General features: G+C 40.1%; 1 protein-coding gene across 2 annotated transcripts in view; it reads left to right on the forward strand.

The window, feature by feature from the left end:
- The first annotated feature begins 791 nt into the window (after positions 1-791).
- The window catches only part of FAM135B (family with sequence similarity 135 member B), a 354,762-nt gene continuing 337,671 nt past the window's right edge, over positions 792-17,882 (forward strand). Inside the window, exon 1 of one of the 2 annotated variants that reach the window (XM_055126148.1) lies at positions 792-869. The gene's annotated coding sequence lies outside the window, so the exon portion shown is untranslated. Of the gene's footprint in view, positions 1,299-17,882 lie in introns of both variants that reach the window. The other variant, XM_055126147.1, reaches the window with a different exon arrangement.

The following is a 17,882-nucleotide window of genomic DNA, read 5'->3' on the forward strand; positions in this document are numbered from 1 at the left end:
CGAACTGCTCCACCTTCTTGTTTTTGTCCCCGTCTTTCCCCCGGGTTTCTTTCTCTGACTACCTGTTTCATCTTTCAACCCAAAAGAGTCAGCACCCAGTGACGCGGGTTGTAATCATTTGATTATAATCCAATCTCTAGGCCATTTGAGACTTGCACAGTAGTGGATCGCAGAGTAATGGAGGGAGGATTGGTCTTCAAAGTTCTCTCTGGCCTCCATCTCTTACGTGCAAAACTTGGCGACTCCCCAAGTGTAATGTCTCCTAACAGCAGAGATAAATTGGCTCAACCCTGGTCACTATTCTTCCTTGCGCCCAACCTACAGATCTGCGAACTTCCAGTGTGAAGGAGACCACCAGCTAGTGTTAGGCTAGTTGCTTGGTTGACACCACCGTTGCTTTTACTGGGGTCATGCAAGGTTTGGATGTCCCTGGTGCCCTCTTGCAGGGTTACTCCCCCAGCCCCGCCGTTCCTCGGTCCGCTTTCTCCTGGGAATCTGGATGAGACCCCCTTCTCTCCCCTAAACCCCAATCGTGCAGTCAGTTCGGGATGGGAACTCCGCGGCGGGGCGGGGACTGAGCATGCTCGCGGCCCGGCCGGCTGCGAGGCTGGTGGGTCCAGCAGCCGGCGCCCTCCACCGGCTGGCGGGCGCGCGGGGGCGGGCTCCGGCCTCGGATCAGCGCGTCCAGCGCCGCGCTCGGGCTCCGAGCCTCCCCGCAGAGGCCCAGCGGTTGGCGAGCGTGCGCCGCGCCCCGCAGCCCGCCGCGCAGCCGCTGGGCGCTGCGCAGTGGTGCGGGCGCCGGGCCAGCCGCGGGCGGCGGGGCGGGCTCTCCGCGTCCCGGCGCGGGCAGGAGGAGCAAGGGCGCAGAGGTGAGCGGAGCTCCGGGGACGCGAGCCTCGAGGCCGGCGCGCGGGCACACGGGGCTGGCGGCCGATTCCCGGTAGCGCATTTGCTACCTCGTCTCCTGGCGCCCGCTTGCCGGGGCTGCCCGGAGGCCGCGGCGGGGCAGCTGTTGCGCGGAGAGGGGGGCAGCTGCGGAGTCCCATAACCATAGCAACCTCATCAGTACCGCGGCGGCGGCGGCGGCGGCGGCGGCGGCGGTGAGGGCAGCACCCTCTCGCTCCTCCTCCAGGCTTCATCGCCGAGGGGACCTGAGAGCCAGCTTGCAGGTGCCCCGACTCCGAGGTCCGCCCACCGCCGCTGCAAGTGTCAGGCGGCCAGAGAAGGAGAGGAAAGCCAGGGACCCAGGAGCTGTGTGCCCAGGAGGTGAAAGAGGGGAGCCCTGCAGTGAGAGACAGGTAGGAGAGAGAACTCGGGGTCGGCAGCTGCAAAACTCCTGGGTGGTGGTGACGTTTTTTGGAAGCCAGGGAGCGGGCTTGGTAGTTGGATAGCTTTCTATTACTTAACAGGGATTCCACCACGGAATGGGGTTTTCTCCTTGGGTTCCCCCAATCTCTATGCCCTCTGGGCTCGTGGCATATTTGGGTAGTTCTTTGGGAAGGCAAGAAGGGAGTTATGATGGAATTGGTGGGGAGATACTGGGTCAAGAAGGTGGTCTTTGCAGAAGTCCCAGAAGGAAGCTGAAGAAGCACGTCCAGATCCTTGTGCAGTCCGACCCTCTGAGGAAGTAAACCCAGGCAGGTTGGTGAGAAGGCTGTGTCGGGGTGAGCAGGATCGCGGTAACCATTTGCCTGTGACCCAGGTTGACCTAGAGACCCATTCTTGTTGTGACTTGGCTGGGAATAGGGGTGGGGGCAGTACTGCGGCTGAGCTACGACATGGGAAAGAACCAGAGCACACAACAGCTCTTGATCTCTAAAGTCGGGCTCTGATCTGGCAACTAAAAGTGGGGGTGGGGGGTTGGTTGGAATAAGGGCGATATGGTACAGTAGTTATTAACATTTGGGGACCCAGAGGTATCTGTGGAATTTATTATATTGTTGCTATTGACTACTGGGGATAGGTGGTAGGAATAGACTAAAAAAGAAAGTGTGTAATCAAGAATGTCTCTTCACCTACTATCTACCTGCCTAACTCCCCTCTCTGAACAAAACAAGACTCTATCAAGTCTGACACCTTGTATCCTCTCGGTCATCACAATGGCCCTATTTACTAGCAAATAATCCCAATTTGAGATAACTAGAAAATTTTGTTTTGAATCATTAGTTTGAACTATGAGGCACTATTTGCCATCGTAAGAGCTATAAGGCACTCAGGATGTGCACACGGAGTGATACTCTGAAAATCAAGTTTGCAGGCCAGAGGTACAGAGACTGGGGCATGGTTCCAAACCCAGTTCCCAATTGAGTGGGAGCCAGGGCTCTGGAAGGCCATAAGGAAATAAGAAAAAGTCATATGAATAATTTGGTTCTGAAGGCTTTTGCATGTGGGTAAGTGGGTCTCTGGATAATTTCCAGGATGGGAAGTCATTGACTTTTGAAGGGCTGTCTCTTACCCTGACCTCAGGGGACAATAGTAAGTCCCAGTTAAAAGACTATTCTATTTAATTGGGCTTTTAATTTATGCTGTATTTATGTTGCCCGAGGGAATGTGATTTGACCAGCATTTTATCTGGGATTTGTGTAATAATGAGGATGATATTACTGTATTCCATGCAGATGGTAATGGATGGAGAAGTAAAGGGTTTGAATTGGGAGTAAGAAAACAAATTCAAGCTTTTATTTCATCATATACTTACAGTGTGGTGTGACCTTGAATTGATTCAATTTTCTGAAACTCCCTTTTCTCATCTGTAGAATGGAATGCCTGTAGTTCTTGCACCATACCAGACTCTCGTGACAATAGAGTGGGGTTATCTAAAGGTTGGGTGGGGAAGTATTTTTAAAAATGTAGCATGGGGCTTGTGATATAGTTCAGTCATAGAGTACTTTCCTTCCATGTGAAGACCTGGGTTTTATAAATTGCACTGAAAAACAGAAATAAAAGACACTAACATGCCATGAAAATAAAATGATCATTTTCTAAAGAAATGCATCTTCTCTAATTAAGAAATCATTAAAAAGCATCAACTATGAAAATGCACTTAGAAACATTGGTCTGTGACTCACAATTAAAATACTGTAACCTGGTCTAAAACACACTCAGATAAACACAAGGAGGGCTTTATGGGTGTAAACAGAAAATGTCATCCATTCTTGCTTATGACAACTGAAGGTGAAGGACCTTGCCATTAAACACACTAGTCATCTAGTTTGGGAAAATTAAGTTTTGTCCAACAGTATTGAATTTTGCATTTATAGTGTAAATAAGAATTTTCACACAATGGAACTAATTTAAATGTTTGTAATCACATTGCATTGGACACATTGTGAGCTCATTATGGGAAATATTCACCTGCATATATCTCGCTTCTTAATAATGCAGGATTTTTACCAAATATCTGTCCTGAATATTTGCAGCCCAATTGAATTAGTAGAATATCTCAAAAGAAATTGGCAGGATTTCCAGTTTCTAAAACAAAACAAAATGCTTGCTTTATTCTATTTACTATTATTTTATATATCTGATTTTTCTCATACTAGTGTCTCTAGCATCTACATCATACATTCCTCTTCCCTTTTTAACTCAGGTAAAAAATGCTCCTTAACCCATCTTCCTCGACTCTCACCCTTACGTCTTAATAGCATTTGGCACTTGCATCATGCAAGCTGTGCTATGTCAACTGATCACTTCTACACATATTTCTGCTTCCATTTGTAGTTTCAATAATCCTTGAAGGAAAGAACTTTCTCTGTTCTATAATCTTTTGGTCACAGTGCTCAGCATGGTGATGACCATGGTGAGTGGTTGTTGAAGGAATGATGCAGCCATATCTAACACACCACAGGAAAAGGCTGCCACAGAGACTCTATTTGCCTTCACAATCTTAATATATGCAGCAAGACTTAAGGCTACTCACTGATTTATTGCGCATTATTTAGAAGGAGCACATTGGAGCAGAGTGAAGGAGAACAGAAACACATATTTTGCCTCAAGATAATTCATTTTTTTCAAGTGGATACTTTAGAATAACTATAATATATAAATGAATGTGTATATGATGAAAATTTATTGCATATTTTAAATCAAAATGTATTTATCTTCTCAAATTTTATTTCTAATATCCTGAAAAAGTGCAGATATTTGAATCTTAGTTCTAAGAGAGAAAGCAGCAGACATTTGATTCTCATGGGCCTCAGTCACTCATTTGTAAAACATATCAGATATTTGATATAGAATAGTCTGTAGCACTGTCGTCCCGTTCTTCATTGATTTGCTCGAGCGGGCACCAGTAACGTCTCCATTGTGAGACTTGTTACAGTTCTTGGCATATCAAATATACCACGAAGAGTTTGCCAGGCTCTTCCGTGGGGGAGAGATACTTTCGGTACCAAAGTGGGCTGGAGTGATAGCACAGCGGGTAGGGTGTTTGCTTTGCACGCACCCAACCCAGCTTCAATTCCTCCAGCCCTCTCGGAGAGCCCAGCAAACTGCCAAGAGTATCCCACCCACATGGCAGAGCCGGGCAAACTACTCAGGTGTATTCGATATGCCAAACAGTAATATGAAGTCTCATATAAAATAGTAGTATACATATATCCTGGATCCTTGGGATAAATGAATGCTGTGAATCAAAAGCATTTGATAAATATAAAATACTCAATAGTTAATTCTCTACTTTCCCCCTCCCCCACCCTTTGCTTCTGGAAAATGAGCAATAGCCCCATGTCTACAATGCATCAGAAAAAAATAGGCTTTAAATCCTACTTTTGAGTATATCAGCTCTGAGTGATCTTGTTATAACCTCCTAGCCACTTTCCATAACTACACCCATGGTAGCACAGCGAATAGGACATTTGCCTTGCACACTGCTGACCCAGGTTCAGTTCCTCCACCTCTCTTGGAGAGCCCGGCAGCCAGCTACCGAGAGTATCTCTGCCCAAATGACAGAGCCTGGCAAGCTACCTGTGGTCTATTCGATATGTCAAAAACAATAACAACAAGACTCACAATGGAGACATTACTGGTGCCCACTAGAGCAAATCCATGAGCAATGGGATGACAGTGACAGTGACAGTGACACCCATTTACAATGACCAATGGCAGCTATATGGTTTCAAAAAAGTAATGCGTGGAATTTAATATTATTTGTAGCTATCAAATGATCCATGTAATTGTGAATCACAAGTTTCAGAATTTTATGAAATGTCTCAGTGCATTATATTTTTCTGTTTCACCTACATTCATATGCATGTATGTTTGTGTGTGCAGAGAAAGAGAGAGGGGAGTGGGAGAGTAGAAAAAAAGGAAAGGAGAGAGAAAGAAGAGAGGAAGAGGAAGGTGGAGGAGAGTGAGAAAAATAAGTTAAAAATTAAATTTATTAGATTTAAAAACTGTATTCTTATTCCAGATCTGACACTGTTCTGGATCTACTGACCTTACTTTTTCACCCTCATGCATCAGTTTCTTCATCTATAAATTTCCTGGGTGATTTCAGTGGCCTCCTTTAGCTTATTTTAGTATTTATGTATACAAATGTAAGTTTCTTCTCATCATGATTAGTTTTGTATCTTTTTGTTCAAGTGTATCTCTTATCTCAAGCATACATTTAAATGAACTCTATTCCTATGATATTTTATTCCTTCACAATTTTCCCTAGTCTAAAACTTTAGAATAGGCAAAATAATTCTGGGACTAAGCAAATTGTTACGTATCCCCAAGGTCATCACTTGTTCATTTCAGTCTAATTTTTATATGACATTAGGAAGAATGCTCCACTGTTCTGTTATTTCCCAAATAACTTGATTTAAAATGCTATAAAACCTTTATATATGAAGCATATTTTACCTGAGAATGTTGAGGTATGGGTATTTGCAGCTTGTCTGTAATATTGTTATTTTCCCAGATAATGGATGTTCAACAATAAGAAATGTTTCCAGATGTATACACGCCGATCTGAGAAACTATTTATTTATTTATTTATTTGTTTATTTATTTATCTATTTATGGCAGTGGGAGGTGGCACAAGTGGTGCTCAGGACTTATTCCTGACTCCATTTAGGAATCAGTTCTGGTGGGCTTCAGAGGACCATATGGAGTGCCAGAGATCAAACCCAGGTCAGCTGCATTGCAAAGAAAGTACCCTGCCCACTGTCCTATTTTTTGGGCCCTCGGAATGAATTCTTATGGAAGATTTTTTAGCAACACAAAGATAACCACAACTATGGGGCGGGACTCTTTCCAATAGGTCTTTGCGTGTTGGTCCAGATGGGAGACTCTGTGGTGTGCCTAGAACATTGTATCTGCACCATAGCCTTTCATGTGCCACTCAATATGCCTGGCCTTGGAGTCAACTGGGAACAAGGACAAGAACCTATGCTGCGCGGTCAGAGATCAGGACGGAAAGAGACAAGAATAAACCAGACAATAAGGTGCTCTATAAGATCAAAGAGGTGTTTTGCAACACATTTCCTATGAGGGGCTGTCAAGGAAGGCTTTGCAGAAGATACAACATCTAAACTGAGCTCTGAATGAACTTATAAATGGGCAAGGGAGACAAGGGCAATCAAAAGAAAAAGTAACATGCAAAGTCCTGGAAGTGTTGGTAGCAAAATAGGAAAATGAATGGACAGGGGTGAAATATCGGGGATAAAATGGTGTCTCTTCAAGCAAATAGATAAATGCCATATCTTTGATGTCTTGTCAGCAAGACTAAAGAAACTAACATTTCTTCTTCAGGGTGCAGGTCATTAAAGCCATGAAGTTTGAATTTTATAAGAACATCCTCCCTGTCTTCAGAGTAAAGGGTTAGGATCAATTACTAATTATGATGTATTCTCAGATCAGAAGACCTCACCAAGACTTCACAGAGTGTCAAAAATGCTTAAATTCTGACATTGACTGGATCAAAAGGAGCTGTAGACTGGATATTGTAAGTGGTATAATAAAAGGGAGGGAAAGAGAGGGAGAAGTCAGATGAGTGAGCAAATGGAGTATCAGTGGAATATCCTAGAGTTTTTCACCATTGATCAAGTCAAATGGAAGAATGGTTATAACACTCAGGTTCATTTTCATCCTTACAATAATCTCTCTGGTTTTCAGGCCTCCTTGATCACTCACCTGGGCTCTTACGTTAAACACTAAACTGATGCCTCTACCTCCATCTCTGGTTCCATTGAACTACTTTGCTGCACACAACAACCATTCAGATATTTATAAAATCATGTAATGAGAACTCTTAAGATCTACCTTTTAGTAAATTTTGCAATATCTATAGTAGCAATGCTATGCACAGACCTTCAGAATTTATGCATCCTGTATAATTTACCTTCTGTACTGTTTGACCAAGATGTTTGTCTCTGCTAGGACCTAGCATTGGATAAACTATCAGTGTGCTCTCTCATTTTATGAGAGTCAATTGAGATTGGCATTTTTTTTCTGTTCTGAATTTCACTTGGCATGATATCTGCTTGTCACAGTTCAGGAGTATTCTTTCATTCCTTTTTTCTCCCTTTTGTTCTATCTTGCTTTGTTTGGTTTTTGTGTTGCATCCTACTGTGCTCAGGGCTTACTTCTGGCTCTGCACTCAGAGATCACTTGTGGTGGGGTTCTGGGGACCAAATGTCATGCCAGAGATTGAACCCAGGCCAGCTGCATGTAAAGTAAGCATAGTACTCACATACCATCTCTCTGACCCTCTTTATTTCTTGAAACTAAATAATAGTTTTTTTTAATTATATACACATTTTCTAAACCTATTGAAAGATAAACAGTTAAGTCATTTCTGTATTTTGTCTATTGTGACTAACACTGCAGTTAACATAGGATATATTTATAATTTTAAATTTTTTGACATATACCTGGAAGTGGGGGTTGCTGAATCATAGTAATTCTATTCTTAGTTTTTGGAGAAACTTTTATTTTGTTTTTTTATAATCAGTATACTGATTTACATTTTTATTCTCTGTGGTCCAGAATCCCTATTTTTTCTCAAATTCTCACTAACTCCTGTTACTTTCTATTTTATTTTATTTTATTTTATTTTTAAATTATTTTATTTTTTTTTATTTTATGGTAGAATTTCCTGTTGCTCATTGATTTGTCCGAGCGGGCACCAGTAACGTCTCTCATTGAGAGACTTATTGTTATTGTTTTTGGCATATCCAATATGCACAGGTAGCTTGCCAGGCTCTGCCGTGCAGGCTCAATACTCTTGGTAGCTTGCCGGGCTCTCCGAGAGGGGCAGAGGAATTGAACATGGGTCTACCGCGTGAAGGGCGAACACTCAACCGCTGTGCTATAGTTCCAGCCCTACTACTTTTTAATTTTTATTAAATTTTTTGTTGCTGTTGTTTTTGAGGCCAACCCAGTGGTGATTCTCAGAGCTTACTTCTGGCTCTGTGCTCAGGGAGCACTCCTGATAGGCCTCAGGGGATCATATGGAGTGCCAGAGATCAAACATTGCTAGCCCACGTGCAAGGCAAATGCCCTACCTATTGTACCTATAGCCCCAAAGTCTTTACTAAGTGTATCGAGACCACCCTAGTCAAATATTCCATTATTGTTTCTAGTCAAAGAAAGTGTTTCACTTTTATTCAAAGCATTAATAATTGTTTAAAACATTATTATAGATGCAGTGAGTGATTTACGTTTTATTCACAGCATTCTCTGCAAGATGCTAAATGTCATGATATAGCATGTTTATTGCTGCTCTGATCACTTAGAACAGTTCCTGGAAACTAGCATGGAACTAACATGTAACAGGAAACATTTAGAAGATTATTACCAGAAATCTTATAAAATGGAATTATACGTTTTAATTAAAATAAGACTGCTAACCTAAAGATCCATGTGATTTAGAACTCCTGGCCCATGTAGACCTTTAGTTGAGGTGCACTGAAGCCTGCTACTTTGCCACTGCTGGTGCTTCTCCTGAGTTTACCCTGACAGTTTTTGTTAGTGTAAATGAAAGCTAAATTTCCTTTTTTTTGAACATAAAGTCTTTATTAAAATTATTATTAGTGAATCATCGTGAGGTACAGTTACAAAGTTAGGAACTTTCGTGTTTGCATTTCAGTCATACAGTGATTGTTAACCCACCAGTGCCCATTCTACACCACCAATGATCCCAGTATCCCTACACCCACCCCACCCCATCTCCCACCACCTCACCCTGCCTCTGCAGCAGGGCGTTCCCTTTTGTTCTCTCTCCTTTAGGGTGTTGTAGTTTGCAATAGAGTTATTGAGTGGCCATCATGTTCAGTCTACAGTCTACTTTCGGCACGCATCTTTCAACCCGAGTGGGTTCTCCCAACATCCTTTACTTGATGTTCCCTTCTCTATCTCAGCTGCCTTTTCCCCCAGCATGTGAGGCCAGTTTCCAAGCTGTGAGGCAGACCTCCTGGTTCTTATCTCTACTGCTCTTGGGTGTTAGTCTCCCATTCTGTTACTTTATATTCCACAGATGAATGCAATCTTTCTATGTCTATCTCTCTCTTTATGACTCATTTCACTTAACATGATACTTTCCATGTTGATCCACTTATATGCAAATTTCATGACTTCATCTTTTCTAACAGCTGCATAGTATTCCATTGTGTAGATGTACCAAAGTTTCTTTAACCGGTCATCTGTTTTGGGGCACTCCGTTTTTTTCCAGATTTTGGCTATTGTAAACAGTGCTGCAAAGAACATACAAATGCAGATGTCATTTCTAATCTACCTTTTTGCCTCTCTGGGATATATTCCCAGGAGTGGTATTGCTGGATCAAAGGGGAGCTCAATTTCTAATGTTTTGAGAATCGTCCATATTGTTTTCCAAAAGGACTGAACCAGTCGGCATTCCCACCAACAGTGAAGGAGAGTCCCTTTCTCCCCACACCTGCACCAACACACTAGAACAAGGAACATTTGAAGAATGTAGAGGATATCTTCCCCATTATTTCTTAGTAAATGCAGAGATTAGTGTTGAACTATTTACTAAAAAAGATTTCTGCTTGAGGCCACTAAGTAGGAGACAGAAATGCAGCACCTACTGTTTAACTTAATCTGGAGAGACAAACACTGGGAACACTGTGTTCTCAGGCTCTTGCTCATAATCTCAATCATGTGGGGAGTACTTTGAATATCTGAGGAACTATCCTCATTCTCAGTGTGAGGGAAAGGAATCCCAACACTATCTGGAGTTATGGAACAAAAGTCCTCCCATGGACTACAGACAAAAGAAATTGTTTCAAGACTTCTTGAAACTTGAAAACTTCCTTGATATCACATTGCAGTGTATTCCTTGGTGAACTCGGGCACAACAGGTGCCCATGCAAATGAGAGAAAGTTTTCCGGAGTGAGACACATATCAGAGAGATGCAGACTTGGCTTTGAAGCTTCACTCTGATTAGTGACCGAGTTGTTTGTTTTTCCCTAGAATTATTCCAATTTGAAACCCCAAAGGTTTGTATTTCAAGGATGCTCCTATTCCTGCAATTGTAAAGTTGGTTGGTTCTCTTATTTCTGACTTGTGCTGTAAGATGACAGTGGACAGTTATTTGATTTCAGTGAAATGGCCCCAGCTATTTTCTGCTTGAGGTCTATATTTGCATCGTGAAATATGGGCCCTAACATAGCTAACATACCTGTAGTTGGAGAATCTTTCTCAATTGACACTTTAAATGTAATGAGAGAGATAAATAAGTTTGAGGGGAAAAGCCATTGATATGTGTGTAGTCTCACTTCATTTCAGCCTGATCAAACAGGGCCCTATGATGTTTTAAATCTTAAAGCAAAGTCATTTCCATGAGTTCAAATATAGGAGACATATACAGCTCTTTCTGAGAAAATTCAGTCATATGAGGAAAAGTCTTGGGAGTTCTACAGATGTTATCAGCCAACACAAAACCTGAGTGATGGGCACACTAGTCTGAAGTAGGGGTTCAGGATTAAGTACCTCGAACAAACACCAATAATTGATAGTTTAATAAGAACCTTTCCCCTAGCTTCCCTACCCCCCCCACCACACACAGACACAGACACAGACACACACAGACACACAGACACACACACACACCTTCTTTTAAGACAAACAAATGTACACGGAACTGCGCTTCCTTGGCTTGTGAAATTCAGCCATAATTACCCTTTGGTTCTGTCAGAATGACTTCGTCCTGAAGGAGTCAAATCATAGTGTAAAGTATACCTCTAAATTAACAATGCTCACAGCACAAGAATCTCTCCCATGGATGCTCTTCATGCTTTAGTTACACCTCCTTCTGTTTCTCTCTCTCTCTCTTCTCTCTGAAAATAATACAGGGTTAAGGGATCAAACTTGGGACGCCCATGTGAAAAACTTCCACTCCAACCCTTGAGTCATTTCTCTAGCTTCTTCTGCTCGTCTTCTGCTCGTTTTGGAGGGGTTGATATATGGGTCATACCCAGAGATACTAAGGACCCACTACTGGCTCTGTGTCAGGGATTACTCTTTGTGATGCACGGGAAATCATATGCAGTACCAGAGATTGAGGTGGTTTGGATATATCGGGCAAGTAAAGTGCTGTAACATGTACACTACCTCTCTATGGACCTATTTATCTCTTAAATACATCATCTTAAGGACATATTAAAAGGTCAGGGCAAATTTTAGTGTAATGTTAGCTACTCTGGTATGTGAAAAGTCTCGTCATCTGCTAGTCTCGTTCAAACACTACTCTTAGTCACTCATCGTTCTGGCACCCAAATCTTGGTTTCTGTTAGTATCCTAAAGCCTGCCCAGTGACTACTGAGACTGTACCTTTTATGCTTGGATAGGCTGTTTTCTACTTTGATTAAGTAGTCCACATGCTAATAATACTTGTTATTTATAAATTTGTAAGTAATATTAGTGATGGGTGTGGTGTTGGAATTATGTTCATGAGAAACCACCATTGATAACATTGTAAGCCACAGAATCTCAATAAATTAAAAAAGAAAGTCAAGTAATACACTGCAAAAATGTAATATTCCCCCTTTAATGATAGGAAAGTACACTCTAAGACCTGCCATAGAGGCCTACAAATGTGTACAGCACAAGACCATATTTATATGTTTTATTCCCCTATGCACACATACCTGTGACAGTTTGATTTTTAAGTTAAATACAATCATAGATTATAACAAAATAATATATGTGTGCATAACAATGCACTGTAGCAAAGCTTATACAATGTGCTATGCATTTCAAAATATTTAGTGTACATAATATTTTTGAAATGTAGTTGAGCTTGTATGACTAAAATGGTAGGGAACTGCACATAAGGATAGTCTACTGAATGCCAAATAATCTATTAAACACAATCTCCTGTCCTAGTTTGCTTTCTAATTATTATATTATTATTTTACTTTAATGTTATGCAAACTTATGGCCAATAATCACTTGTATCACTTGTCATCCCGTTGATCTCTTATTTGCTCGAGCGAGCACCAGTAACGTCTCCATTTGTCCCTGTCACATTTGAGTGTAGCCAATGATATCTGCTCTCTCCAGGAAGAGGAAGAGCCTCAAATAGTTCATTCAGGGTTTTGACAAAGGCCATTAACCCTACTGATGGTCAATAATATCCTATATTTTTCCTAATTTATTGGTCTCTTAGATTCCTGTAACTTCCCACTTATTCAACTTTGGATCTATGATATATAATACTCTTTGCAATAACTTGATCATAAATTTTTGAGAATGTGCATGTTACTTTAATTGTATTGACCATAGTTTTTTTAACTCTAAAACGATAATAGGAAACACACAGGTATTTTAATGATCATTAGATGGAAAATAAAACAAAATAAAATATTTGAAATGATACACACAGTAGGTGATTAATTAGTTCTTATTCCATCTAAAATCTAATTTGTTTGTTTTATTACCAAAAAGAAGTATGGTAAATTTTGTTTTATTATTTCAGTGAAGGAACCTGGAATGGAGCTCACCTCTATAAGGTGGATGCAGGAGCATCCATTTATTGAACCTTGGAATACTGACTGAAGAAAATTTTGGAATAGTCATGCATTAGAAGTTTTTGAGGTCACAGAGTTGTCATTGCACTAATCAATAACTTATGCTAAGAACTGTGACAGTGAGTCATCAAAGAAAAACTAAATTAGAGTCTATAAACTGCTTAAATAAGGCAGAGGAGTATAATTTCTAAAATGAGTTACATCACAAATTGTTAAAGTTAAATATGAAAGTGTTTTGTGATTAAAATACTTAGTATAAGTTATCTGGAAAATTAATATATGGGAACACATCATCTTAGCTGAGATTACTGCTATGAAAGCAAAGGGAATCTGAACTGGTAGCTTTGTGAACTCTAATTGATTTTAAATCAGAATATGAAATGTGCTGAAGAATAAATTGCCATTTTAGTTTATTTATAGGGAATGTTTGAAGATAAGATTATCTTCATAGTCTTGTGCCCAAGGTAGAATTTATCAAACTCTGCAGTGCAACATGTTGACTTATGTTGGCCTATTGTGAGAATAAAATGAAATTATTATAATTACATTTGAACAATAAAATAAGATTTACTTATTTTCATTCATCTCCTTTTTTCTTTCCAAAATCTTATGAATATTGGAAATGCAATTTATCACACATTATCTTTAGATGACAGATTGGATTTATGTTGATAGTAGAAATGAGAGGAAAAGGAGGTTTTTGCAAAACATCTATTAAGGTGGTGATGGTGACTAGTAAATAATTTTCCTGGTGAAATTTTATTTATTATTACCAGAGCTGTCCCTAACTTTTTTTAAGATAGAAGCCTGATGAGGAAAAATAATTTATTCACAGTCACATAGCTAGCAGAATAAGCAAATCTCATTTTCTGACCATTTAAATTGGTTTGGTTCTGTGTTTTTTTTAAGATAACCTAAGAAAAGTGTTTAAAATTCATAAACTAAAGCAACACGTTACAAACAAAATTTAGAAACTCACCAGTTAAAATATTTGAAATATAACTTCTCAGGTTATTTTTTGAATTCTGAGAAATTAATGTAACTTTTGTTTGACTAGGAATATGAAGGGTATATATAAGGGGATTGTTTGAGGATCCCCAATTTTAGGTCTGCTTCCAACAACTTTTAATTCTGGAATACATCCCATAGAGTTTCAAGCATGTTGGAAAAACAGCTTATTCCATTAATAGCCTACTTATGTTAAATTTATGTTTCTGTGCTTCTTAGTTGTATTGATAAACTGTCAGAATTTAAGTATTAATCTTTTTGACTATCTTGAACTGAAATGAAAGTAAATGTGCTATTGCAATAGCCTATCTGCCTTTTGCTGTGTATACATTTTAAATGAGTTTTCTGTATATTATTCAATTTCAGTGATTAATATGTGTTAAAACTTCTGGGATATTCATGTAACATATTATATACATTTAAACTTAAAATAAATATGTTACTTTTAGATATATCTCATTTTAAGTAAAAACTGAGTTTTAGTTGGCACCTAATGGTATATAATATGATTTGTCATGTGTTGAAGAAAGGATTAATAGTGTATATTATTATTGAAGCAATTGTGTATGAAGATTATAATTATTGAAGTACTGAGGGTGAGGGTTATTATGATTTTCTCCAAGTCCACTTTTCTACCAGCCACTTATGTGTCTGTGTGCTCATGGTCACTTCAATTGTTCTGAAGTTCAATTAATTATTTATAAAATTCTCTTTAAAATAATGTTATCAGTGGAGTTTTGAGGATTGAAGAACAAATACAAGTGAAAAGATGTGAATGGTGAGTGGAAGAGAGTAAGATGCAATAAATTGAGTCTCCCATAACATTCATTTAAGTCCTTTCCTGTCTTTTCTTGGGTAATTAAGTATTTTTTTTTATAATTTATTTATTTTTAATTAGAGAATCACCGTGAGGGTACAGTTACAGATTTATACACTTTTGTGCTTATACTTCCCTCATACAAAGTTCGGGAACCCATCCCTTCACCAGTGCCCATTCTCCACCACCCGTAAACCCGGCGTCCCTCCCACCCTCCCCACTCCCATCTCCCCCCCACCCCACCCTGCCACTGTGGCAGGGAATTCCCTTCTGTTCTCTCTCTCTAATTAGCTGTTGTGGTTTGCAATAAAGGTGTTGTGTGGCCGCTGTGCTCAGTCTCTAGCCCTCATTCAGCCCGCAACTCCCTTCCCCCACATGGCCTTCAACTACAATGTAGTTGGTGATCGCTTCTCTGAGTTGCCCTTTCCCCGGAACGTGAGGCCAGCCGCGAAGCCATGGGGTCAACCTCCTGGTACTTATTTGTACGGTTCTTGGGTATTAGTCTCCCACTCTGATATTCTATATACCATAGATGAGTGCAGTCTTTCTATGTCTGTCTCTCTCTTTCTGACTCATTTCACTCAGCATGAAACTTTTCATGCCCATCCACTTAACTACAAAATTCTTGACTTCCTTTTTTCTAACAGCTGCATAGTATTCCATTGTATAGATGTACCAAAGTTTCCTCAACCAGTCATCCGTTTTGGGGCATTCGGGTTTTTTCCAGATTCTGGCTATTGTAAACAGTGCTGCGATGAACATACATGTGCAGATGTTGTTTCGATTGTACTTTTTTGATTCTCTGGGATATATTCCCAGCAGTGGTATTGCTGGGTCAAATGGGAGCTCAACCTCTAGTTTTCTGAGAATCGTCCAAATTGTTTTCCAAAAGGGCTGAACTAGCCGGCATTCCCACCAGCAGTGTAGAAGGGTCCCTTTCTCCCCACATCCTCTCCAACAGCGGTTGCTTTTGTTCTTTTGGATGTGTGCCAGTCTCTGTGGTGTGAGGTGGTATCTCATGGTTGTTTTGATCTGCATCTCTCTGATGATTAGTGATGCAGAGCACTTTTTCATGTGCCTTTTGGCCATTCGTATTTCTTCCTTGGTAAAGTTTCTGTTCATTTCTTCTCCCCATTTTTTGATGGGGTTGGATGTTTTCTTCTTGTAGAGTTCAACCAGTGCTTTATATACCATTGATATCAACCCCTTATCTGATGGGTATTGTGTAAATATCCTTTCCCATTCTGTGGATAGTCTTTGGATTCTGGTCACTGTATCTCTTGTGGTGCAGAAGCTTTTTAGTTTAATGTAGTCCCATTTGTTTATCTCTGTTTTTACTAGATTGCTTAGTTCCATGTCACCTTTGAAGATACCTTTATCTTCAATATCGTGGAGGGTTTCGCCGACCTTGTCTTCAATGTACCTTATGGTTTGTGGTCTAATGTTGAGGTCTTTCATCCATTTTGATCTGACTTTTGTGCATGGTGTCAGGTCAAGGTCTAAACCCATTTTTTTGCATGTGGTTGTCCAGTTGTGCCAGCACCATTTGTTAAAGAGGCTTTCCTTGCTCCACTTCACATCTCTTGCTCCCTTATCAAAGATTAGATGATCATACATTTGGGGTTGTGTGTAGGGATATTCCACCCTGTTCCATTGGTCTACGGCTCTGCCTTTGTTCCAGTACCATGCTGTTTTAACTGTTACTGCTTTGTAGTAAAGATTAAGGTTGGGGAGGGTGATGCCTCCCATCATCTTTTTCCCAAGAATTGTTTTAGCTATCCTTGGACGTTTGTTATTCCATATGAATTTTAGGATTGCTTGATCCATTTCTTTGAAGAATGTCATGGGTATACTTATAGGGATCGCATTGAATCTGTATAATGCTTTAGGGAGTATTGCCATTTTGACAACATTGATTCTCCCTATCCACGAGCAGGGTATATGTTTCCATTTCCTCATGTCCTCTTTGATTTCATGGATGAAAAGGGGGACATCATAACAGAAACCAGTGAGATTCAAAAGATCATTAGAGACTACTTTGAAGGTCTTTACGCCACAAAAAAGGAGAACCTAAAATAAATGGATGGATTCCTTGATTCCTACAATCTCCCAACACTGAAGAAAGAAGACCTGGAATACCCGAATAGACCCATCAATGGTAATTAAGTATTTATTTATGGAAAGCGAAGCACATTGTTATTAGCTTACTGAACCAAACGTAAACAGTATCTATCCAGGTACTGGTTAGAATGGTTTGGCAGGAAAATGGAAGTATGTGATGGAATGGCTGGATGGAATGAGTGGACGACTAGGTCAGTAGGTAAATGGGCATAGGAATAGAAGATGTGTAGCCCAAATATGTGTCTCCATCCTCCCTCCCACCCCCAGGACACGTGCTGATGATTTGGTGGGTGGCTGTGGGATTAATGGATAGATAACAGGTTCATGGGAAGTAGATGGAAGGTTGGATAGTGGGTAGATGCAGAAAGCTAAAAATATTGCATAGTGAAGAAACTTACTACTTGCCTATGCTATGTACTTGTAAAGTCATGTCTGGTTAGGGCCTTTTTCATAAAATTATGTCAGCAGTTAATGTTTTGGGACTTTAGTGTTGGTTAAGATGCAGTAATTTTGTTCATCTAAAGCATAACCACGTTATGAAAAGAGAGGTTGAAAAATAGTGGAGGAACTACTATTCAACTTTGAATAGCACATCAACATAGACTGCGAAGTTAAAAATGTACTGCCTGGTAGGCTGTGTGGAAGTAACCTTGAATGATGAAATGTAGCTATTTGTAAGTACACCCAGTCTAGGTACTGGTTCATCAAACAAAATGTTATCAGACTGACTCCTGTCATGCGGACTGACATCATTGTTTAACACCTCACTGACATACTCAGTTGAAAACAAATTTACGTAAAGAATATAAGGAAAATATTTATATCAATCAAGTATATGACTTTCTAATTTCCTACTCCCTAGTTCTGATTTTAAAAATCCTTATAATTTATTTTGTGGATCTGTTCTTTGGTCTTCATTTGTAAAGTAGGGATAATAGATAGACCACATTTTGTTTTT

Source organism: Sorex araneus, chromosome 2 (assembly GCF_027595985.1).
Source record: "Sorex araneus isolate mSorAra2 chromosome 2, mSorAra2.pri, whole genome shotgun sequence".
Taxonomy (NCBI): Eukaryota; Metazoa; Chordata; class Mammalia; order Eulipotyphla; family Soricidae; genus Sorex; species Sorex araneus.